At 36.0% G+C, this 27,506-nt stretch overlaps 1 protein-coding gene across 3 annotated transcripts in view; it reads left to right on the top strand.

Moving 5' to 3' along the window:
- SPOCK3 (SPARC (osteonectin), cwcv and kazal like domains proteoglycan 3) overlaps window positions 1-27,506 on the top strand; it is a 479,180-nt gene that overhangs the window by 29,002 nt on the left and 422,672 nt on the right. The window lies entirely within an intron of this gene.

A 27,506-nucleotide genomic window follows, 5' to 3' on the forward strand; every position in this document is an offset into this window, starting at 1 on the left:
TTTACTGACTAGGAGACGCAATCTGGAATTTAATTTTTATTATATAGTTCAAAATATGAGTGATCCCAAACTGATCATTGTACTTTAACTTACTGAAATAGATTTCCATTAGTATTAACCATTGCTCAAAAATTTCTAAAATTCTTCACAATATTTAAAATGACATATTAAAATAAATATTTTCAGTAGGGCTATCGTGGGTTTATGGGTGATAACTGAGTAATTTTGTTCATTATTGATTTTATATTATGCTCATCACTGTTGAAAGTATTTAAAGGTTCACATAAAAAATTATGTGTAACTGTAGTGATTTTAGACCAAATACGTGCCTTATAGTGTCATAATTGAAAGATAATTATTGTTCTAATGTTATTTTCTTATATTAATTTATAGTTTTCTTTAGCAGAAAGCAAAACAATAGTATATTAACATATATTGCATAAATCAAACCACTCAAGCTTTATTGGCTATGTATTTTCACATAATTTCATTTCAGACAATTAAAAATAACTTGAATACAAAATCCATGGAGTATCTTTGAATTGACAGCTGCCCCTTGGTTATTTCATGTTGATAATTTTCAGCCATGCGACTTGCTCATTAGACTAAAAACAGGCCAAGAAGTCAGACACAGAAACAGAACAAAATATATTATAACTTTAAAAAGAAAAGAAAGCTGTTAACAGAAATGTTTAGGTCTTAAAATTGAGTTTGATGATGTCCAATTTGTGCAATATTCTGTTTGAATAAAATAAAATCTTACATGTGTCTTGAAGTATTTATTTTTCCTCAAGACATTTAAGTTACCCAAGCAGACATCTACTTTTGTTGAGGTAATAACAAGGGGAACATCATTCCCCCTGATGAACTTTTTGAAAAACACAATCATTTTAGCTTTTTCTGTAATGTTTGCATATTTTAAATCAACTATTACTTAGTAGAATAATTTATTAAGGTTTGCTTGCAGAACTAAATTTTTTTTTTTTTTCTGAGCGATTTGCGTATTCAACCTGTGTCTGGAACATGCGTAAATATACATATTTTAAAATACTTTCTGGAATCGTAGGTACATAATGTAAACTTCTGACGGGTAGAAAGCTTAAATGAGTTGAAAAATAAAACCTTTTTTTAAAGTATTTAAACTAACTAAAGCTGAGAAAATAAATGCCACTTTTTTTGTGTTTAGGAATTATTTTCATTAGGATCCAGGGTAAGCTGCAGGAAAAAAAAAAAAAAAAAGAAAAAGACCCAAAAGAAGAGTGATTTTTAACAGGAGATTATTTCTCTCACGTCATCAACCAAAGACAGACATGGTGCCAGCACACGCTGAAGAACAAATTATTCTTTGTTCTCCCCTTCTCTCCCAACACATTTATACCTAGTAGTTCCTGTTGGCATCTCCAGCTGTGCCAGGACATCTTCATTCCAGTCACTGGGAAGGGGAAGGAAGGGAGAAAAGGAGAGCAGAGTTACTTTTTAGCGATCAGCCTAGGAAGTTGTACACAACGATTTCACCGGTATCTCTTTGGCCAATACTTAGTGACTTGAGTTCACGAGATGGAAATACAATCTTTAAACTGTGTGTACATCTAAACTTAGACTTTCTCTTGCTACCACAAGGGGAGAATGAATATTAGGTAGAAACTAGCAGTTTATGTTACAGAAATATTAGAATATATTTGAGAAGGTTTCCATTAAAACATTGCTCACCTTAAATATTATTGTATCTTTTAACAATACTTTCAATAGCAAGTATCAGATGATTACATTCTAAGTAGCTTCAACTGTAATTGTAATTGTAATTTCTTACCTTACACCACTAGAGCTGTGATAGAACTGGTTGTTTCAAGTATCAGAAATTTTATAAAAAACTACACAATTTTTCTATGTTTTCATTCCACATCCTCAGCAAGAGTGTCATTCATACTTATGCACGGTTTTGTCTTCATAGTCACAAGATGGCTGTTGCAGCTCCAGGCATCACTGTCTTAGAAAGACATGTCCAAATGTGGGAAGAGCAGCTTCACCTTATTTCCTCTTTTGGTTCCCTTCCATCTTTGCTTCCGTGCTCATATAGTAAAACCTTTTCTATAATCTCCCAAGCGGATTTCTTTCAGGTTTCAGTGACCAATATTGGGCCACAAATTTTTGCCTTGGTTGCAGGGTCTGTTATATTGTTACTTTCAGCATCTTTATTGTGAAATGTGCTTTACCAGAAAAGAAGATATTTGGAAGAATTGGTTTGGATGGCATCCAAGAGTATTTACCACAATTAGCTTTCACAATTAAAAAAAAAATTAAATGTACATAAGATGTTTAGTTATTCAGTTTAAAAACATTTCTCGGGGCGCCTGGGTGGCTCAGTCGGTTGAGCATCCAACTTCAGCTCATGTCATGATCTCCCGGTCCGTTAGTTTGAGCCCCGCGTTGGGCTCCGTTGCTGACAGCTCGGAACCTGGAGCCTGTTTCAGATTCTGTGTCTTCTTCTCTCTCTGACCCTCCCCCGTTCATGCTCTGTCTCTCTCAGTGTCAAAAATACATAAACATTAAAAAAAATTTTTTTAAACATTTTTCTAGAAAGCTCATCTGGCAGTTAGTTAAAAAATGGAAGTTTCTGCTTCTTTAATATTAGATTTCTAATAAATACAAATTCTTTGTGACTTTATGTTATGTCATTGTGATATTCCTAAATCTTACTGATAACTAACAGAATATAGTTTTCAAATAAAATAGTAAAAAAAATGTGAATAATCGGTAATACCTGAAAGTATTTCTTTCTTGTAAAATAACTATCTAATCTTATCAAGTATTGTATGATTTATTCACATTAAGAATAATTATATGTATCTTTTCTCTTTTATATTCAAGGAGATATACTTTTACTTCCTTCTTTGTGCCTTTTCCCATAATTTCTACATTTTCTATAATAAACACATAATCTTATAAATACATATAATTTGTGTTTATGTGTAAAAATACCTACTATTTAACTTACAAAGGCATTTAAAAAACAATTAGGAAAAACATAATAATATAATTGGTGGTTATTCTTTGGGCAATGATATTATGAATAATTTCTTCTTTACTTTCCTGGCCTTTTCAAATTCTCTAAAATTAACAGTTATCTTTATTAAAATTAGATTGTACTGATTTTTGAAATAATGCAAATCAATTTAAAATACTGCTAGGACAATTGAACATCCATATTTAAAGTATGAACTCAGCTTTCTCATCATAGTTTATATAAAAATTACCTCAGGGCTCCTGGGTGCCTCAGTTGGTTAAGGGTCCAACTTCCACTCAGCTCATGATCTTATGGTTCCTGAGTTCAAGCCCTGCATCGGGCTCTGTGCTGACAACGCAGAGCCTGCTTTGGATCCTCTTGCTCTCTGCCCCTCCTCAACTTGCGCTCTCTCAAAAAATTAAAATAAATATTTAAAAATAAATAAAAATTAGCTCAAAATGGATCACAGATACAAATGTAAAATATAAAACTATAACACTATTTTTATTAGCTTATTTATTTATTTATTTTGAGAGAGAGAGAGAGAATGAGCTGGCGAGGGGTGGGGGGCTGGGACAGAAGTTCCGAACAAAGCTGGCTCTGTGCTGACAGCAGCAAGCCCGATGGGGGGCTTGAACTCATGAACCATGAGATCATGACCGGAGCCGAAGTCAGACGCTTAACTGACTGAGCCACCCAGGCACCCCTAAAACTATTAAACTTTTAAATAATAAGAGAAAGTCCTTCTTGTCCATATTTTTTTACTTTTACTTATATACACATTGATAGTAATTTTGCTATAACAAAATTATTATTTTAAAGTTTTTATAGAGGAAAAGAGAAGATGCAAGAAAGTTAAATATCTCAAAAGGAATGTTTAAGGGAGAGAAAAAATCATAATCTTACAAAACCTTCCAATATAGGCCATATGGCCTCATATATCTCTTAATCTGTATCTTAATATTGTTTATCTTTGGTTTTGAACTGAGGATGAATGGAAATCAAAAAAGGTAGTCTCCCCAGTTTTGTTCCCTAAATAGTTGTACTCTTTCAGGAATGGTTCTTACATCAAAAGTATGAAAAGACATTATTTCATAGTTGGGAGGGAAACATGCAGATCCTTACTTTTCATAGTTGATATTGACAGTATGCTTTTATTTTTTGCTTTGGAGGCTTGACTTCTATTGAAAGAAACAAAATCATACATGTAAAATGGTTTTTCATTTCTTAGAATCTCACACTCTAAGTTTTAAGAAGAGTAACAGTAATGTTTCACTAAGTTTTACCCCAGTTCTATTCATTTCAACTATTAATCTTTTTGTGCGCAGTATTTCTGCACCTTAGCTACACAATGAAATCACCTAGAGAGCTTACAAACCACTGTAGACGGTGTCGCATCCCCAGAGATTCTGATTAATTGTTCTAGTAAACAACCTGGGAAGGAGTTGGCAATTTTTAAAAACTCCCCCAGTTATTCTAACAGGAGGCCAATGCTGAGAATTATTGTTACACCTGTTATTGGACAGTGTGCTTTTTAAGAGAAGTCTAAAAAATACATTCCATGGCAAATAATGACATTTAGACTATTTGAACAGGTCTGTAGCATAGATGCTAGGATTCCTGTGGTATCTCCAAATGTCCTGATGCATTGGTTGGAAAAAAACCTCAGGTATATCAGGTGTGCTTTTTTTGTGTGTGTGATAAAAAATGTCATGTTTATTTAAAATTTTTTTTAAATGTTTATTTTATTTTTGAGAGAGAGAGAGAGAGAGAGAGAGAGAGAGAGAGAGAGACAGAGCGTGAGTGGGGGAGGGGCAGAGAGGTAGACACAGAATCCAAAGCAGGCTCCAGGCTCTGAGCTGTCAGCACAGAGCCCGACGCAGGGCTCGAACCCACAAACCATGAGATTGTGACCTGAGCCGAAGCCAGATGCTTAACCGACTGAGCCACCCAAGCGCCCCTAAAAATGTCATGTTTATTTAAAATACAAAGCATGACTACTACAGCCACCATCAACAACAAAATTTCTTTGTTAAAAACAAGTGAACTAAAACCTTCCAAGATTGTATTTGATTCTTAAAAATCTATTTTTAGTGAACACCATCATGGAACTTCATTTAGGTCAAATAAAAGTCAGATAACATTTCTAACTGTCCACAAAATGTGGACTCCCTCCCTCCTCCAGGGACTTAATCTTATCACTACGTATTTCAAAGAGCCCATTGAGAAGATTTTATTTTATTTTTTATTTTATTTTATTTCATTTTTATTTTATTTTATTTTATTTTATTTTATTTTATTTTATTTTATTTTAGTATCATTAACGCACAATGTTACATTCGTTTCTGGTGTACAAATAGTGATTTGACCATTTTATACATACCACTATGTTCACCACGTGTATCTACCATCTGCCTCTCTGCCCCATAACATTGCTATAACAATATCATTGGCTATTTCCTTATCCTGTCTTTTCATCCCTATGAGTTACTCATTCCATAACTGGAAGCCTAGGTCTCTCTCTCTCCTTCACCCATTTTGCCCAACGGCCCACCCTCCTTCTTTCTGCCAACAATCAGTTTGTTGTCTGTATTTATAGGTCTGATGCTGTTTTTGCTTGTTTCATTCATTTGTTCCACTCATAAGTGGAATCGTATGGTATTTGTGTTTCTCTGACTCATTTCACTTAGCATAATACACTCTAGCTCCATCCATGTTGTCTCAAATGGTACAATCTTGTCCTTTTTTGTGGCTGCATAATATTTCCTTATCCTTGTCCATTCTTTTGCTGGTGGACATTTAGGTTGTTTCCTTATGTTGGCTATTGTAAATAATGCTGCGATAAACGTAGGGTACATACATATTTTTTCAAATTTGTGTTTTTTTTCTTTGGGTAAATAACCAGTAGTAGAATTGTTGGATTATATGGTAGCTCTATTTTTTATTTTTTGAGGAAACTCAGTGCACCAATTTACATTCCCAGCAATAGGGAACAAGAGTTCCTTTTTCTCCACTTCCTTGCCAACACTCATTATTTATTGTCTTTTTAATTTTAGCCATTCTAACTAGTGTAAGGTGATATCTCATTGCACATGAAAAGATGTTCAACATCACAAAAATCAGGGAAATGCAAATCAAAACCACAGTGAGCTATTAAGTGTGCTTCTATGTTACCTGCTAACTAATTAAATGGTCATTTTCACAAACCTGACTACATTTTGTGTGCCCTGTGTAAAATGTCATGAATGCAGTCTTCTTTTTTTCTCACATATCCATATCTATATCTTATATCCATCTACATCCATATCCAAATCTATCAGCTAAAAGTATACCCAAACTATAACATCACTTCTGTCAGAATGTTATTTGGTTAGAATAAATAAAGGATTGCAGTTGTTGTTATATAACTGTGTAATTGGAACATGATTTGATGAAAATTACTTGTTTCAAGTGCACAGGCAAGGTATGGCATCTAAGAGGAAAGTTTGAGACTTAATGCAATAATGTATTGAGCATTTGGATTAGGAGGACAGCAAGTGGGTTCTGATAATGGTTATGAAATTACAAAATAACATTTACTTCCCTGAGATTTAAAACTTTGCATTTATTTTTGGAAGACGGAATACATTGAGTTGACCAAAAGATCAGTAAATTCTAGTCTATACATTAAATAAAGTTCATAAAGTTGAACAAAGGTGAAGAAAATTATACTCTCATGAGTTTATGATAATGGTACTGGGAACTGAGAAATTGCTCTATAGAAGTAATACTTCTAATCATATCATTAACTGCATTTATTCTGGAAATATCTGCAGGTACAACTCTCAACTTCTTTAGTCAGGGATCATTAAAAGATATTCTAGTTTAAATATCATTCTACTATATTGCTGACTTTGAATATGTCACATAACAACCAGGTGAAATGTTTGGTTTTAATTTCCAAAATGGGTGAAATAACCCCGTGTTGGTAGTCATTGTTGGACAAAAAAAAAAAACAAAACTGAATTCTTCTGTTATAATTCAGAAAATGTGTTTAAATGTGATTACTATGCAAGAATACATTTTTATATTCCATTCACTACATACATTTATACAATTATGTCTACTAATTAGATAGTATTCCTCTTGCAAAACCAGGCAGTCATTCGTTTGGGCTGTTTATTTTCAGTAATGGTTTTGGATTTCAATTTAAGAAGTACATCAGTTACATTAAGGAAAATATGAGAGGTTTTGTGATCAGTTTTCATATATTTTTTCTTTTCAACTCCCATATATTTTGTATATTTTTTGGATACAGTTTGTTTACTATACATTGTTCTTTTAGATGACCAAGAAAGAGTATCATCATTGTATGAAATATCTTTTTTTAAATTATTTTTAATGTGTATTTATTTTGAAAGAGAGAGAGAGAGAAAGCACAAGTAGGGGAGGGGCAGAGAAACAGGGAGACACAGAATCTGAAGCAGGCTCCAGGTTCTGAGGTGTCTGCACAGAGCCCGAAATGGGGCTTGAACTCATAAACCGTGACCTGAGTTAAAGTCAGACACTTAACTGACCGAGACACCCAGGCACCCCTGGAAATATGTTTTAACCCAGTAAAATGCTGTAACAAGGAATACTTATGTTCATTACTAGTATTAGAAAAAAAGACAATAGAGGGCACTTGGGTGACTCAGTGGGAACATCCCACTTCAGCTCAGGTCATGATTTCACAATTCACGAGTTCGAGCCCCACATTGGGCTCTCTGCTATCAGCATGGAGCCTGCTGTGGATCCTTGGGTCCCATTCTCTCTTCCCCTGCCCCTCTTGCACTCTCTCTCTCTCAAAAATAAATAAACACTAAAAAAAAATTTAAAAAGAGAAAACATAATACATACAATATAGTTTTGATTTTCAAATCTCTTACGTTCTTAATTCTTAAAAGAATGCATTTTTATTTTCTGTTTCTTGGTCTTCTTTTTATACCTTTCATTTTCCTTTTCTTCTCTTTCCTTTCTCTCCGTAGTGCTACCAAGGAGAAATTGCCAGTATCCCAAGGAGGAAGTTTTATTCAGCTCAATTGTCTCAAAGTTTGATAAGAAGCTTTAATAAACTGTGCAACAAAGTTAAAATTAAGTTGTTTAATTATAGCTGGTGTGTCAGTGCAGGGCCACAGTAGGGTGGCTTTTGCAGAAGGGCTGTGTTTGGGACGAAGTACTATACAGGGTACTATAGAAATAGGAATAGAAATAGGATCTATTTTATTTCTTGTCAATGAAAAGTTCTGGGCACTTTTGCTCTTAATAATATAAATAATTTTTTACCTGTTATATTTCATATGAAGTGACTTATAACTCGACAAAATTTCCAGGTTGTTTTTTCTACTTCCAAGGTTAGAAATTCAAAGTTACTGTTGCAGGATCCTGGGTGGTGGTGAAGTCAGCAACTGTAGGAGGCAGCTTGCATCATTTGACCTTTTCTGCTCCTCAGTTTGTGCTCATTATCTGATGACTTTACTATTCATAGCTGTTATCTGTTGTAATATTATATGTGTGTTATTACAGTAAAAATGCTTAAGTATAAAAATCTATGAAAAAGATATTTGTGGAGAATACTCTGCAGTGTATCTGGTGACGGATGGAGTCAATTGCCTTTTCAGTATAGCATCCCCTGCTGTATTTTGCATTTTGTAATTTCAGCCTATGGATTTGGTTGTTAATGAGTGACTATGGCATCCTTAAACAACATAAAGAGCATATTTCATAGTTGCATTGTACCTGTGTCAGTGGAATTGACTAGATTCATTCTTTGTGGTGTTCCTATGTGTTTAAGCAAGGACGAGATAACATTGTATTCCTTTGAATACATAGAAATTTCTAAGCTGATCATCCATTTTAAGCAGTATTTCAATCCATCAAGTAGATGAATCCCCTATGTACCTCCTCCTTTGCCTCCTGAATTTTCAGACAGGCAGTGATTATTGGAAAAGCTTCATTGTGTGCAACCAATGTACAAATGAACAAATTCCATGCATTGGTACTGATTTGCCTTCTGAAGAAATACTTTCTTGGCTTTATAATAACTACACAAATATCCGAAGGCATTTATTATGTCTTCTCTTTTCCAAGACAAACATTTACTATTAAACATAGACCTTCCATACATTGTATATTTTTTATTTTGCATGGGCTTTTTTATTTTGCATTTTTAGTAATTATGCAGTCATTGTTTCCCTTCTATGTAAAATTTCTTTATAGAGAGATTATTTTTCTTTAAATTTTTTTTTAATGTTTATTTATTATTGAGAGACAGAGAGAGACAGAGTATGAGCATGGGAAGGGCAGGGAGAGGAGGAGACACAGAATCTGAAACAGGCTCCAAGCTTTGAAATGTCAACACAGTGCCTGAGGCAGGGCTCAGACTCACAAACCTCAAGATCACAACCTTAGCTGAAGTCGGACGCTTAACTGATTGAGCCACCCAGGCACCCCAAGATTATTTCTCTTTAAAGCAAAGCTATAAAAATACACAGGGTTTAAAATAAAATATATAGTCAGTACAGAAAAGCACACAGAAGAAAAAATATTGCCTATGATTTCATCATCCTGTGATAACCATGATTGTGTGTGTTGACCCTTAAAGTTATTATATTTAAAAATTCATACATACTATAATTGGTTGGGTTCCCAGGAGGCAGACTCAGATTTGAGTGCAGGAAGTTTACTGGGGAGTGTTCTTTGTAACATCACCTGTCAGGGAGAAAGGAAGCAGGGCAGAGGGGAAGTTGACCTGGAATGAACTTGCAACGGCAGGATTAGTCAATAGTTTGAGGAACTGTGCAACTAAAATGGCCCTTAAGGATTATACCATGTGAGGCAGGGGGCCAAGCCTTTGCTGCTGTGCATTGATTAGTTTTTTGGATATGGACTGACTCCAGGTATGGGATGTAACCACTGGTTAGGCAGCTGCCTTTGATGGAAGCAGTGTCTGCAGAGGGAGTCCCCTGTAGCCATCTTTAATTTGTTTTTAATGTTTATTTATCTTTAAGAGAGAGCGAGAGAGCGAGAGAGCGCGAGAGAGCACTTGAAGGGGGGGGGGGGGTAGGGGTGGAAAGAAAGACAAACACAGAATCTTAAGCAGGCTCCAGGCTCTGAGCTGTCGGCACAGAGCCCGATGGAAGGCCTGTGGGGCTGGAACTAATGAACTATGAGATCATGACCTGAGCCCAAGTGGGACGCTAAACAACTGAGCCACCCAGGCACCCCCAACTGTGGCCATCTTTAGCTGACATCTCACAGCTGGGTGATCAGTGACTGTGTCCAGAAGAGGCACCTCAGCGGCGCACAAAATTATTTAACATTTTGAGAGTCATAACTCCTATTCTTCTTGGATATTTTGTCAACTTAAAAATGATTTCCGTGATTTCATGTATTTAAAATTTCAGGCAACAACAGATTCCATGCCGCCCTCGTTTAACTTGAATGCATTTTCATCTTTTATGATGTTTTTCTGAAGATTCTGTACAAATAATGATTATTTCATGTATTCAAAAATCTACTTGTGGGCAACTCAATATGAAGTATGAGATCTTTTCGGTAAAATGTGAAGGATGTTTTTAGGTACCACCTAATAGCTTTTGGGGCCTTCTTAAGTTAAGGCAAGCTTTAGGGCTATATATTTTATAGGCCTGATTAAAGTGGATTGAAATCCCGGGCGCCTGGGTGGCTCAGTCAGTTATGCGTCCGACTGGCTCAGGTCATGATATCACGGTTTGTGAGCTCGAGCCCCACGTCTGACCGTGCTGATAGCTCAGAGCCTGGAGCCCACCTTGGATTCTGTGTCTCCCTTTCTCTCTGCTCCTCCCCTGCTCATGCTCTGTCTCTCTCCCCTTCAAAAGTAAATAAACATCAACAACAACAACAAAACAGTATTGAAATCTATTACTTTTGATCCAACTTACTACATGACAGTCATTAACTGATTGAGTTCAGTTTTGTAACCTAAGTATTGACCCTCTAAAGTCTATACTTTAGTGGGCTGCGATCTTCATTGTCAGATTTAAAGTATGGTTCTTGGAGACTGAACTGGGCCGAGATGAGCTCAGTCTAATGAGATGCAGAACATGGACCCATACAACATCTAAAAGAGGATCCAAAGATACAAGAACAGAGAAAAATACAAATAAAAACAAACAGGAAAAACTACTGTCTTCCATAATTATTGACATTATTATGTGAAAATTATATGCAAGGTCCTAATAGTGGATTAGGTATTCTACCATTGTATCAATTAAATGCAGACTTTGTTACTTCTGCGTAAAAATCTAAAGACATCTTTGCATTTGGAGATTTGGTCCTCTTCTAGATGGTTGTGAACTGATTTGTATAGAAACATCCATGAATGTTCATTTTTTTAAAAAGCTGTAGGTTCAACGAGGTGAGTTCATTGTTTTCTCCAAAAACTTTTGAGACATCTTCTAGATATCCAAATTACTGGACAGGGCTGTCACTTAGCAGGGTCACAAGCCATTTCAGCACTCTGGTTTGGGAGATGTTGACTGAATTGCCACAGAAATATGTTTTTTTTAATGTTTTATTTATTTTTGAGAGAGAGAGAGAGAGAGAGAGAGAGAGAGAGAGAAAGAGAGAGAGAGAGAGAGAAAGAGAGAGAGAGAGAGAGAGATATCAGGGGAGGCGCAGAGAAAGAGTGAGGCAGAGGATCTGAACCAGGCTCTGCTGACAACAAAGAGCCCAATGTAGGGCTTGAACTCGCAAACCGTGAGATCATGACCTGAGTTGAAGTCAGAAGCTCAACCTACTGAACCACCCAGGTGCCCTTGTTATTGCTTTTTAATGCTAAGTAATGAGGATTTTAGAATTGCATTAATGAAGACTGAATGGATCTCAGCCCCATTTTGATATTCTTATTTTCAAGAACAAAATATATTTTTCTAGATCTATATTTCTATAGTTGGCTATAAATATTCCTGATCTGATTACAGTCATATTGGAGGGAATTAAGAATAGCCACATGCATTGATTTTTAAAAATGTATAATGTAAAATAAAATAAGCCAAACACAAAGGACTATAAGAGATATTCTTCATTGAGACAAGCTGTATCAGCAACAGAGTGAAAGAGTTGCTAAGGGCCCCACAAAGCCACTCACTGATCCGCCTGCAGGCTGAGAGAGCCAGGGGTTAGCATTAAATTCAGGACTTTTGCAGTTTGCATCAGCCCCCTGTGGATGGTAATGGGAGAGCAATGTTTGTTTTAAGGATCAGGATGCTTCTTTGCAAAGGCCTTTTGGGGGCTCACCTCATTTAGCATGCTTATATTTCAAGCACACCCTTGAAACGTAACATGTACATTAAGTGAACTTGGGAATGGAAATAGCCAATTTGTGAATGAAAACTTACGTTCATCATGTTTCTTAATTATTTTCACTTTATTTAAGTGACTTATAAAAATTTATTGCCACTTTGGTTTGATGCTTCTTTTTTCTGATTAAAAGCAATTAAGACATTAGAGTGCAACCTTCAGATAATTTTAAAGAGATTTAACTTTCAAGTGTTTATGTAGAAATATAAAATTAATGAACCATAGATTTATCACACTTGAATTCCTAATAGTTTATTTTCACTTTCTTTATAAATTCACTTATCTTTAAGTAGTAGTGTAAGATTTCACATATCATAAATTAAGGTGTATAAACTCAAATTCTTAATTTTATGAGTGTTATGTCTGTTTTGCCTCTAGTATCATTTTTTGATAGCCCTGAGTGTATTCCTAGATCTGTGACAGTAAAATCAATGAATTTATAAAGTTGGACACAATTCTGCCCTTCAATAGATTTGTAACTTAATTCTACCTCTTTTTTTTAAACTTTATTTATTTATTTTTGGAGAGAGAGAGAGGGAGAGAGAAAGAGAGACAGTGAGAGAGAGAGAGAGAGAGAGAGAGAGAGAGAGAGAGAATACCAAGCAGGCTCCGTGCTGTGATCATGACCTGAGCTGATAACCAAGAGTCAGATGCTTAACTGACTGAGCCACACAGACGCCCCTTAATTCTACCCTTCTTTTTTTTTTAAGTTAATTTATTTTTTGAGAAAGACAGAGACAGAGCTTGAGCAGGGGAGGAGAAGAGAGAGTGGGAGACACAGAATCCGAAGCAGGCTCCAGGCTCTGAGCTGTCAGCACAGAGCCTGATGTGGGGCTCGAACTCACGAGCTGTGAGATCATGACCTGAGCTGAAGTCTGACACTTAACTGACTGAGCCACCCAGGCACCCCAATTCTACCCTTCTTAAATGGTAAATTGGCAACATGAATGAAAGCCTTAAAAATGTGTGTAACATTTCATCCTAAGGTTCAAGATTTGATTGGGTAAATTATCATGGTTATACAGTGAGTTTACCCAATGGTAGTAGACATACCCTAAGGTAACCTCTAATGAGTCACACCTTTGAATAATCCTCTCCCCTTGAGTATAGGTGGAAACTGTGGTGTGCTTTCTTGCCAGTGATATTTAGAAAAGGTGGTGGAATGTCACTGCTGTGATTAGGTTACATTTTGTGGCAACGTGATGAGATAGTCACTCCTGTGATTACCTACATCATATGTGATTGCACCTTAGCTGATTATAGGGGGAATTCTCCTTCTGGCCCAGAGGAAGTAGGTCGGCAGGTTGTGAGAGGGCCCGTGAGCATCACTGCAGATTATGCTGACAGCCAGTGAATAAGCAAAGACTTCATTCAGTCCTCCAACAGCGAGGAACTGAATTATGCTAGTCACCATTTATACTTGGAAGAGAACCCTGAACACCAGCAAGGATGTATCAGGCCAACACCTTTGATCAGAGTCTTTTGAAACCCTGACTTGAGGACCCAACTAAGCTATGCCCAGACTTCTAACACATGGATACTGTAGGATTAGTAAATGCTTGTTGTTTTAATCTAAGTTGTAGACAATGTGTTATATAGCAATAGACAATCTAATATATTAAGGATGTTAATTATAGCAGTTTTACATAGTTCAAAAAGAAAAGGAACAAAACACAGGCAACTGAAAAGTAAAATAATATTATATATTCTCATCCATATCTGTGTATCAGAGTGCTCAGCTATTAAAAAATATTGTAGATTGGTATGTTTTTAAGTGATTAAGAGGCTGCAAACAGTAGGTTCAATGTGACATAATATTTTTCTTAGGCAAAAATAGTATATATATATGTGTGTGTGTGTGTGTGTGTGTGTACTACTATTATATATATATACACACACTATTATATATATACTATTATAATGTATACTATATATATGTGTTTGTGTGTATATATACACACACATATATGTATATATATACACACATATAAAATGATAGAGGGGCGCCTGGGTGGCCCAGTTAAGCATCCAACTTCGGCTCAGGTCATGATCTCACAGTTTGTGAGTTCGTGCCCTACATGGGGCTCTGTACTGACAGCTCAGGGCCTGGAGCCTGCTTCTGATTCTGTGTCTCCCTCTCTACCCTCCCCCACTTGTGCTGTCTGTCTTTCTCTGTCACACACACACAGACATATATATATATATATATATATATATATATATATATATATATATACTAGAGTAGGTTAATGGTCATTCAAAATTTCTTTCAGCTCATGAATATTTTTAAACATTTATATAATAATAAGCCTGTCATTTGGTTAAGTACTTGGGAATAGGATCATATGATAAGCATATTATTAACTGTGTAAGAAACTGGCAAAGCATTTCCAGAGCAACTTTGATATGTTGTGTTTTAATTTGCACCTAGTTCAAAATGTTCTTTTCTTTTTTAATCATGTGCAAATTACACATGTGTAATTAGACATGCATTATTCATCTTTGAATATTTGGGGATCTTTCTATATGTCTTCCTGTTACTGATTTCTAGTTTAATCTGTTTATGTTCAGAGAAAATATTTTTTATGATTTCCATTCTCTTAAATTTATTGGAACACATTTTATGGTCTAGGATATGTTATATCTTGGTAAATCTTCTCTTTGCACTGAAAAACTATATATATCTTGCTATTTAGGGGTTGAGTTCTCTAATAATATGTTTAAGTGATTGATAGTATTTCAGTGCAGGGCAATCTTTTTTCTGTGTCTCACCCTTGCATGGCAATCCACATCTACCTTATATTTGCACTTTATCTAAGGTAAAATAAAGTGTCTTGCATGGCCTGGCCTGGTAAGAATCTTCTGCATCATATCCATGCAGGAACCAGGGTACAAGAAGATGATTTGCTCCTATATTGATGGCAAATGGGATTTGCTTACTATTATTTGAGGTGGGCTGGCTGATTTCTTTCTCATCTCCCAGAGGCAGCCACCCTTAGCCTGGTGTCAGGTCAGGGACTGGCTAGAGTGGGTGGTATTCCCAGCCTTTTCTTCAGTAGGAGTCATCTCATGTCCTTCTTCAGAAAGACTATGATCTGACACGTAAGCATGTTTCATAGTCCCTCTTCTAGGAGCAGACAGCTCTTTCCTTGTATGAGCACAGGATACGGAGCATGGGCAACTGTTACGGCTGTCCCCTAGTGGTCGTCAGCCAGCACCTTGTACTCATGCCGAATCTGGGGCACACATGTGCTTCCCCAGGTGTTTTTTGTGCATGATCAAATTTTGTCAGTCTTTTCATGAAATATCAGGCAAGAACTCTCTCAGGACTCCCTCTGCTCCCTCAGGCTTTTTTGTGTGCAGCCAGTGGTGTCCTGGGAAAAAGTGCTGGTGAGTGGATATAGAATCATCTTGATGCTGGGACTTTTATTAGTTCGAAACAATCATGCTAATCTACACTTAACCTTTGAAAGTTTGTTAAAATTTGTCTTGTCTCCTTTTTACCCACTTTTACGCCAGCTCCTCTTCTTTGGCTGCTGTCAAAGGGGAAACTGACGGGTATCTTGTCTTTCCTCGAATGCAGTTCTGGTTGCCTTATAATCGCAGAACTTTCTGATGGATTAAAATGTTTGATTTTATAGATTATATGTCTTATTATTACGGGCAGTGACAGTGCTCTCTTGTGGCTTTCCACATCCTAAGCAGTAGTGGAAATTTATCTCATTTGTCAAAGATTGTTTGATAGAAGGAAAAATGGAGTTGCCTCCTTTATTATAGATGCAAAGTACTTCATCATTTAGATATAACATAAGTTTTTTAATCAGTGAAATGTTGCTGGACGTTATAGGCTTTTTTCAGATCTTTTTAAATTATAAACAATGCTATGATTGTTTTTATACATTCTTTAGCATCTTTATTAAACAGGAAGATACTATGTACTATTGTAATAATTTTTCATTTAAAAATCTCTTGATTATGAACTTCCATCTTTATACATATATTATTCTCTGATCAATAATTTTAGAGAAGTGCATCTCTTTTTATCAAATGGTCAAAATTAAATGGATATGAGTTTTATATAATGCTGCTTTGTGTATATTACCATGAATCAGTCTGATATATTAATTACTTACATGAATATCACAATATTTTAATCAGAACATTACATTTAATTCCACTATATAATTCTGAGCAGTTTTTTATGGGATTGCTTGAGGGTAAATCACAAACATAACTAAATGATTATTTTATAAAACAGAAGTCACTCGTTCTGGTTTTTGTTTCTTTTTGTTTGTTTGTTTGTTTGTTTGTTTTTGCATATTCTTGATTTAGTTTCATATCAGCCAAACTTCCTACCTAGAATCACCAGGAGATACAAGACAGAGCCTTAGAATTTAGGGATATTCAACTACCAGTCCAGTGCTGTTTCCTCACAACATCTTTTATAACAAGAATCCTGTTTTTCTTAAGTAAAAATGGAATTTATCTGTAAATCTTGGAGAATTAGTGAATATTTTAAAATCCTACATAGGTAAATATTTTCATCCCTGTGGGAAGAATTGAGAAAATATTCCTTTCTGGGAAACTTTTAAAAACATATTAAAAAAAAGCCAGCATCATAGATAGCCAGGCACACATGCTTAACAGTTAGGGGTGACCCACTTGACCATATAGACTAGCCAACTCAAATGTTATGAACAGTGGAGTAGAGGAGCAAGTGACTATATAGAAACTTGGCTGATCTGTTTATTTGCATGATGAATATTCATTTCTATTGTTCTAAAATGTAAATAAGTATAGAAATCCTGGAAGACCTTGGAATTGCAAGTCAGCTAATAAGCATAGATGTTCCAACTATACGTATCTTTCTTTTAACTCTGTGCTGGGTTCCAAATTTTAATACAATTTGGAAATAAAATTTAAAACACTTAAAACATTAATATGAAAATAATTTCAAGATCTATGTATATATGTGTGTATATGTATGTATATTGGGGCATAGAGACGAAGTTTAGACTGGAATGGAAAGTAGACTATGAAAAAGTATGAGAGAAAAAAATGGAATGTTAGGGTGTTAGATTATGCAGAAAGTGGAGAACACATTAGTTTCATGATTAGGGAAGTAATATCACGAGAAAAGCACTTAAGAAAGAGCCGTCTGAAAATCAATACTTGCTGATAAAAAAGGAAAAGGAATAAAATGAGGGAGGCCATCTGGCAAATTGTTGTTGGGTAGAAAATAATCCTGGAACCTTAAAGTTCCTTTCTAGAAAGAAATGGCAAAGCTTTGTGCCATTGAATACAGAAGGCAAAATAGAATTGGAGCATGGTGTCCTGGATGAATGGGAAGGTCACCATCATAACTAAGATGGCTTTTGTTGGATGCTTTAGGGGCATGAGATGATCTCTGAAACTCTATGAACTGTATTTTTAAAAAATCAATATAAAGTTATAAAGTTATAATTTATTAGCCTATTTTATAATTGTATATTTATATCCTACAACTGGATCCCTGTCTTGAATAGATTTGTTATAATATGAACACCTACGAGGCGGCTGGGTGGCTCAGTTGGGTAAGCGTCAGAATTCGGCTCAGGTTATGATCTTGTGGTTTGTGGGTTCAAGCTCCGCGTCAGGCTCTCTGCTGTCCATGCAGTGCCCATTCTCTGTCTTTCTCTGTCTCTGTCTCTTCCCTGCTCACGAGCTCTCCTTCTCTCTCTCTCAAAAATAAACATTTACAAAAAAATAATAATAAAATAAATATGAACAACTAATGATGCAACATGAAAAATGTAAAGCCGGAATATGTATTTTTAAACCTAAAATAAACATTTGGATTTTTTAATTTATATCTTATTTTTATTTTGCATTTATGTTTTCATATGAACATAAGTTGAGTTGTAATATCCAGGTCTAAAATTTTATAATTAATTGTTTCATGTGATTTTTATTTTACTGAAGAATACTTATCTTAAAGAGAAGTTCTACATGCTATGGGGGTCTTCTAAATTATTCTTCCATATTTCTCCTTTTCCTAATATTACTATCGTATATTTTTATTTTTTAGAGTACTATTGTAAAATAAATCTGAGTAAATGGGGAAGCATGGGGTATATGTTATTTGTGAGGATGTACCTATGAAATTTGGAAATACTAAAAAGCATTTAGTTGACTCTTACTCTAATTAATACAGTAGTGTTGATCAGTGTATGGGTATCCAAACCCTGACGAAAGAAGAGGGAAAGGAAAGATATAACATGTTTCATTTTTATTTGAAAAGGTACTTTATTATAAAAAGTTAAGAATGGACAAAAACACTATTTTAAAATAATTGTTTTTTGGAACACTGAATTCAGTGGTCATTAATTGTATTTAGATTTACCTTCAGTCAGCACATAAATTTTTTTCCTACAGTATGTGTTGTCAGGATCTAAATTCCAACTCGTGTGAAGGGGAAGCTGTCACTATGGAGGACTGCCTCTTCCACACTACTGGTTTAAGCTGAAATATGGAGGTCTTCAACTTATGTTGGTTTTTCTTAGAGGTGCAACTCCCTGCATACTGTATTTTTCTAATCAGCCCAATTATTTGTAGGAGCTGAACCCACACAACAGACGGCATTTACACAGGGAATCTTGACTCATGGCCATGGCAGAGCTCTGGATAATTTAGAGTTGGTTCAGTGGTGGATAAAGAGAAAGGGGAGAGAAGAAGGGCAGAAGAGGCGAACATGAATTAAGGGAGAGGGCTGGAGAGAAGGAGCCACTGTACAGTCAAATGTCTGGGTCTAGGTGAGGCACCTGCTTCCAGGAGAATGAGTGTTCTTGGAAGCCAGGAGAAGATGGCTAATCGACTCATTTATCAAGGGTCGAGGATGTTACAGTAAAAAGGGAATGTATTACATATTTGTCAGCTGAGTTTAGCCCATCTATTAATATTTAATTAAAAATGTTTTCCACTCCTTCTCCCTCATTTCAAGTCCTGATGAAAGTCCAATACCTTAAGAAAGTTCTTAAGATTTCTGTGCATTTCCAAGAACTTAACACTGTCATAATCACTGCCACATTTTAGTCTCCTCTTTCTGCTGAATTCATTTAACATATTCACCTGGAGGTAGAACCCAGACATTTGATGTGTAGCCAGCCACAAGGCACAAAGCAAGTAAAATATTACTCATACAAAGCTGGTGAACATAGCCAACTTGTTGAAAATATAGAAACTTTGCATAATACAGGCTCAAACGACTTAAAATTAACTGTCAGACATCACTAGAAATAATTTCTATTTCCTTTTCTGCCAAGTAAGTGTCCAGACTAGCTCTGTCCCTTCACCACCAGGTTGCCATATATTCCATATATAAAGGGCATTAGCGATAGATTTTATTCTTTTCCCGAGAAAAAACTAAAATAACTAATTCAGCTTCCAAATGAAGAACATTTTCAAGATTTTTTTTTTCAAATCAGACTGTTCCTAATATGAAATCTGGCGACATCTGTTTTTTTCTTTTCTTTTCCTTTCTTTTCTTTTCTTTTCTTTCCTTTCCTTTCCTTTCCTTTTCTTTTCCTTTTCCTTTTCTTTCTCTTTTCTTTTCTTTTCTTTTCTTTTCTTTTCTTTTCTTTTCTTTTCTTTTCTTCTTTTCAAGAACTATGAATTGTGATATAATGGCTAAGAGAATCCGTCAGCCCAGTATATTATTCTAGCCTTGTTTTGGCAAAGCTAATACTCATTTCTCTAATCTATAAGATGGAGATAATAGTAGAATCTGTTTTATAGGGTGGTTATGAGTCTTAAAGGAGAAAATTCTGGTGAAGTGCCTACAGTAGTGTGTGGTTCAGTGGGAATGCTCAGTAAAAATGATCTGTTCTGAATCCTGGATGGATATAGTTTTTTGCTGGATACTGGAGAATGTCAGTTATGATAGGAGGGAATGCTGCATAGCGAGTTTGGAACATTTGAAACATAGATAACCGATGTTCATGCTGTTGGCCCTCTGAATTCCGTGAGTTGAAATATGCCACCTAAAACTGAATCGGCTATTTCCAAATTAAGGTTAGTGATATATTCTCTTGTCAGACTAAAGGAATAGCCGATGTTCAAATATATGTATGATGCTTTCAGGAAAATAGGCATATGTGTGAGAGGGGATTAATTTCCAAGTCCCTTCAAGTTGAAGTCTCTAAGAGATAAGTTCAATGTGCACATAAAAAGGCTAATTTCTTTCAGTGTATATATATTTAACAAGAACAAATGGGAATTTAAAAAAATTACCTTCACGACCCTTTTGATTTATTACCATCTTGGTAACTCATGAGCCATTTGGGCTTCAAATAAATGATCCTGGTATGATATTCAAAAACGTTTTTCAATCACTGTTTTATGACAAACTTTAATAAAAGTTTCTATGTCTAGATACTGCTTCTATATCTTTTCTTCTTTTTTCCAGTGGGCCCTGAGAGTAATGTTAGATTGATTCTAGTAAGCTCTCTTGGCTGAAGACTATTTGCTGGCACTATTATTATAGGCTTTTAGATCATCTCCTATTTACAGTCTAGTAAATTATATGCTTCTCTTCATTACATTTTTCAAAGGATAACTCTTATTATTATGAGGATTCACTTCTTTTAGGCAAACTATAGTTTTATGTGGCTATTGTATGCACAAATTCTTTGTGGAATAATAAAATCCTAACATTGAATATTACAAGTCTTCCATTCTCTTTATTCCTATTTTGTTTTGTTCAGACTTCTTTATCATGAAAGCTCTTCAGTATCACATTTTATTCATATTTTTATACGATCATTCATTAGAAATTCTTACTATGCATCATGTTTTCTTTTAAAAAGTGTCATTTTTTCATGCTGTTTCAACCTAAACTTTGGTTGGAAGTCATTTCATACTTTTGTACTTGAGTGAACTTTTTTTTGACTTACCATGAAGAAATCTTTTTCAGGAAGTTTAAAGGAATATTTTGGAAAGAAGATTATATTGGCTTGCTACTGATGCATAGCAAACTACCTCAAAACTCAGTGGCTTGAAACTGTGATCATTTATTCTTCAAATATATGTGGCTTAGCTGGCTTGGGCTTAGCACAGCCTAGCACTTTCTTCAGGCTGCTGTGGCTGGGAGACTTTGCTTGTTACTGTAATTGTGTGGGCTGGGTCGGAGTTGCCCTGTTCCATATAGCCTTCTTTGTTCTTTGACCATCAGAGTAGACAAGGCCAGCTTTAATCGTTGGGATGACCAAGGGTAAAAAAGGACAGTCAAAAACCTGCACAGTCTCTTTGATTCTAATCTCAGAGCTGACACACTATCACTTCTGCTTCATGCTATTTGTCAAATCAAGTACCTGGCATAGCCTGAAGTGAAGGGCACCTCCTCTTTGTCAATGATAAAGCCACAGAAGGAATGTGAATACAAGAACATGTAGAGGATTGAGATAAATGGCACAATCTACCAAAAAATAAGTAAGAAAGGAAACAAGAACTTTGTTTGACAAGTACTTGTGGGGTGTGTTTTTCATAATGTAGCTTTTCACCCATCAACTTCTTACTCCTTTCAAATATCCTTGAGCATGAGCATGAACAATAGCTATTTGTTTTTTCTTTCTTTTGGCTGCAGAGAACTCCTTTTGGCATTCTTTTGCTCATATAGAAATAAGAGAGGATTAGGTGGGGTTAGGTGGGGGTAGTGTTAATTCTGGCTTCATATTATCATACTTAACTATGCATAATTCCTATTCTGCTGGAAAAAATGGCAGATACTGCATTCTGTGGTTGTATTTTGAGGGTTAGGAAGCTAAGCATGGATTCAAACTTGATATCTAAGGAAAACCTAACAAAGGAAGAGTGTGTGCAATGTATTCTCTAATACTTTGTTAAAAAACATAAAATTTTCTAGAACTTTATGGGTTGTAACTCTGCACAGTAAGTTATTTAGGAAGTCATAAAATGATAGGATAAAACAGAATAGATGAGAAAATTATGAAGTTCTAATTTTTTTGCTATGTTTTAATTTACCCAACAGATCTTTACTGAGAATCTGATACGCATGTCCTGGGGATACCATGGTGGAAATATTAAATAGTATCAGGATCTCCTGGGCACGTGGGTGGCTCTGTTGGTTAAGCATCTGACTCCTGATTTTTGCCCAAGTCATGATCTCATGGTCCGCAAGTTTGAGCCCCGCATCAGGCTCCGTACTGGCAGTGCTCATGTTCTCTCCCTTTTCTCAAAATAAATAAATAAACATAAACAAATTAAAAAATATATATATATATTAAGACCCCATGGTACTTACATTCTAGTGGAGGAAGACAAATATAAGCAAAAATGAATTTAACTTGGGTGATTATTACAATAATAATATAGCTTAGAAAAAAAGAATGAAGGAGCCATACAGATATTTCATTGAGTAGCTTTTTATTTAGTTAGAGGACAAAACAAGCGAAAAAGCACTAAGTTGGGAGTATGAGAATTTGAATTACACCAGTCTGTCTTTGTGACTGGAATGGAGGAAGTGGAAGCAGAAATTGCAGAAGATAAAGTCAGGGAGACATTAAGGAGCTAAATCGTAATATAACCTTATAGCTAAGTCAAGTGTTTTGGGTCACATTATCTTGGAGAGATGGGAGGCTTGGAAGTTTTAAACAGAGGTATCATTTGATCAAATTGTTCGCAGAACAGACTAAAAGTAGACACCTGGAGTCAAGCTAGAACATTCTACCAATGGTTTTACAGATGAGGGCTTTGTAGCAACAGAGTTAGTGAGGAATGGTCAGGCTTGGGATATATTTTGGTGGAGGAGTGACATGATTTGCTGTCAGGTTCAATGTAAGCCTGGGAAGAAAGAAACCAGATTTACCCGAGGTTTTTTTTTGTCCCATGTATTTTAAAAAATGGAAGTTGCTTTTTAAACAAGATGGGGAAGTTGCTGAAGAGCAGGCTTATGGGGAAAGTCAAGTTTTCTATTGTGCATGTTAAGTTTAAGATTTGTGGTAGACATCAAAATTTGTCAGCAGGCATTTATTTATTTACTTTTTCAATGTGTATTTTTGAGAGAGACTATGTGCATGTGCATGTGCATGTGCCTATGAGCAGGGGAGGGGCACAGAGATCAGGAGACAGAGTATCTGAAGTGGGCAGTGTGCTTCTGACAGCAGAGAGCCCCATGCAGGGTTCGGACCCACAAACTGTGAGATCATGACTTGAGCCGAAGTTGGATGCTTAACCAACTGAGACATCCAGGCACCCCATTCAGCAGGCATTTAGATATAAGTACTCATCTGGAGTACTGAGGAGTAAACGGGACAAAGATATAATTTGGGAGCCATAGGCTATAGTTCTTATTTAAAGAAGTACATCTAGTTGAGGTCACTCTTAATGAATGAACATTTTATGCATCAGTGCATGATGGATTGGTCTTTTTCAACATGATCCAAGTTACAGTAAACATTTAAATGATGGGGCGCCTGGGTGTTTCAATTGGTTGAGCATCCAAATCTTGATTTCGGCGTAGGTCATGATCCCAGGGTCAGGGGATCGACCCTGGTGTCCAGCTCTGCACTGAGTGTGGAGCCTGCTTAAGACTCTCTTTCTCTCTCTCTCTCTCTCTCTCTCTCTCTCTCTCTCTCTCTCTTCTCTTCTCTTCTCTTCCCCTTTGCCCCTCTTTCCTGCTCCCACTCTCTTGCTGAAATAAATTAAAAAAAATGAAAATAAATGGACAACTTTAAAAGACACCCAAATAATTTTAAGTTAGGCAACTTGTACTTTTTCAATTTTTGATGTTGTAGGAACACATCCATCTTTTAACTTTTCAGATGGTTGAAAATTTATCTGTAGCATTTGCTTTTAAAACCAAAATATCATCTCTTATATGGATGTTCTTCTCAAAATGTTAGGTCATATCTTCCTGGATTCAATTTGACATTTATTAAATACCTGTATTGTTGGGCTCATACTCAAAATCTTAACTATTTTTTCCTGTAGCTATAGAATATAAAAAAAAACTCACTAACTAGGTTATTGATCTTTAAAATATAAATGCTGAAATGTCATGATGCCTCATTATTCTGTGCATGAAAATGAGACCTTGATATATAGGCGGCCATATTTCTTGCTTAATAGAACCTACTTACATACTTACAGGAACACAGTCTCAAGGTTCCCTTTATGTTATGTTTTCTCCTAGTGGATAATGATTCTTGAGCTTCTGATTGTGTCTTGACACTAACTCTAGGCTACTGCTCATGCAGACATCCCACTGTCCTGCCTGACCACCACAGCTTCTACTTTTGGGGGCACTCTTCAAAGTTCACTTGCTTCCGTGACCAGCAAGTAAACTCTGAACTGGTGTATCCTCAGTTCTCCGCCTCCGTCTCAATGACAGATGCTTAGTTTATTTTGCAAGGTTGGTTGGAGAACACTCCTTTCTTCTCTGAATGCTTCTACTCTGAAACATCCCAGCTTGGTAAAGTTTAGACCCTGAGTGGTTGCCATTTTCTTCTTTTTTCTCTTCTCTTCTCTTCTCTTCTCTTCTCTTCTCTTCTCTTCTCTTCTCTTCTCTTCTCTTCTCTCTTCTCTTCTCTTCTCTTCTCTTCTCTTCTCTTCTCTTCTCTTCTCTTCTCTCCTTTTCTTTTCTTTTCTTTTCTTTTCTTTTCTTTTCTAATCTCCACTTGGCTCTTTTCTCTCTAAGATGCCCCTAAGGAAGGCGTGTTGAGGTGAAACCATCATGTGGCAGTTTTACTCAGAAGCCCCATTCCACTGTAATTGGGTCGCACTTGTTAACTAAATCTCTTCGTGTGGGGTAGAGTCACTCCCAGGAAATCCATGTTCCTTTCTTGTAATATACCTTCCTTTGGAGCTTTAATTCCTCTTCCCTCTGTACGCCCTATGCCAGTTTTATTACCCTTCTTGTGAGTGATTTCTCAGCATGATATTTTGAGTTTCTTTCCAAGAAATCTTATCAGCTTCCATGTAAATCAGTAGATGCAAATAAATTTTAAATGAAGGTAAAGTATGTCTCCTAAGTTCTCCTAACAGACGTATTGAAATTTCAGTTCTGGCATAGTGAGGACACCTGCCTCTTGTATATTGTGAATGAAAAGATCTTGGCTACTATAGTGTACTATCATTCTGATATGCACATAACAAAATGTACAATGTCCATTTCTTTCTCAGGTTAAAAGTACATTAAGTGAAATCAATATAGGTTGTCATGGCTGTTCATTAAATTTTTATATTAAGATTATAAGAAATCCATGCATAATGAATTAGATTAAGAAAATAAAACAGCCATGAATGAAAAAAAAGAAGTGATTTGATTATAAAAAATATTTCCTCTGGGAAATCATTTTAGCAACTCAAAGAGGTTTCTGGGACCAAATTGCCCAGGGACAGAATGGAAAGTAGATTTATACTTGTGTGCCTGCTCTGATAAATTTTTAGAGCCTGCCTCTGATGTTATTTTGAGCACTGCAACTGGGGACAGGCTCTGCAGCAGAGTCGTGGTACATTGGCTGTGGCCGTCATGAACGTGGTAGAGTGGAGGCTCCAACCTATGCCTTTTCCACCTTGACCCACAGGGCAGAACATAAGGGAAATGGATATCAGTAACAATGGATGGACTCATAGCATCATCAGCTTAAGTGCTGGGACCCAAGCCTTGTGTTCCCTTTTTCAGAATCTCAAGGAGTTTGATAAGCTGCCTTGTACAAATAGCAGCAGTATAAATCAGTCATTTAAAAATATCTCACTCATGTGATCCTTAAAATGATTCTGAAAAATAAGTAGTCACAAAGTTTTGAAATTGACATTTAATTTTTTTTCAAGTATAATTAGATAAGACATAATTTAAAACATATTGTAAAGATTGACACTTTAAAAATAAAGCTCCATTTTATAGAAACTTTTAACATTCACAGACTTTTCTATTGGACTGAGTAATTTAACAACTAGTTAAATAACCACTATATCAACCGCTCTATATAGAGTCAAAGAGGAACATATATTACTATCTTATTCCGATAGTTGTTAATATTGAAAGGAAGAAAGGATTTGGAACTGGACTGTCAATGAGATAGGAGGGTGCGGTGACTTGATTAAAAGTAATTTCATTGATGACAATATTTTCAATTGCCTTTGAATGTATACTTAGTTTTTTTTCCATCTTGAGGCAATGTTCAATCCACAGTAAGACTAGATAAATGAACATTGTTGTTTAAACAGAAGAATATTATGGTTTAAATGGAAGAATGGTTAATGTAAATGTTGTGCTGTGAAACCCTCATCACAGAATACCAATTCTTAAGGTCGCATTAAGAATAGAAATTTAGGGGCACCTGGGTGGCTCAGTTGGTTAAGTGTCCGATTTCGGCCCAGGTCATGATCTCACGGTTCGTGAGTTGGAGCCCCGTGTGGGGCTCGGTGCTGACAGCCTGGAGCCTGCTTCGGATTCTGTGTCTCCCTCTCTCTTTGCCCCTTCCCCACTCACACTCTGTCTCTATCTCTCAAAAATAAATAAATGTTAAAAAAAGAATAGAAGTTTTGGGGCACCTGGGTGGCTCAGTCAATTGAGCCGGTGACTCTTGATTTCCTCACAGATCATGATCCCAGGTTCGTGGGATTGAACCTGCATCAGGCTCTATGCTGAGAGCAGAGCCTACTTAAGATGCTCTCTTTCCTCCACTGTCCCTGCCCCCCACTCATACTCTATCTCTAAAATTAAAAAAAAAAAAAAAAGAAAGAAAAAGGAATATAAGTTTAAAGGTGTGGAAATTGATTTCCGTAAAAGCATCTGTGACAGCAAGCCTCTTGGGATATCTTTGTGGTGAGCTCTGGGCTGGGACCCTAGCATGAGGGTTTTCACCACAGTTGCGGGTTGCTGCTGATTATAGCACAGGGCACAAGGCTTGGAATCTGGAACTCAGCTGCCTGGGTTCCAACCCTACCTTGCACTTAACAGCCCTATGACCTTTGGTGAGTCACTGAAACTTCCTGTGCCTCTGTTTATCTGTAATGTGAGGATTAAGAAATGAGAAAGCAGCCTTGATATTTGGGATTATAATTTGAGGCCTTGGTGTTCTATTGAAAATTAAAAAAAAAAAATCTCACAGAACACCAACATCAGACATAGTCATTCTGTGAC

Source organism: Acinonyx jubatus, chromosome B1, assembly GCF_027475565.1.
Source record: "Acinonyx jubatus isolate Ajub_Pintada_27869175 chromosome B1, VMU_Ajub_asm_v1.0, whole genome shotgun sequence".
NCBI lineage: Eukaryota > Metazoa > Chordata > Mammalia > Carnivora > Felidae > Acinonyx > Acinonyx jubatus.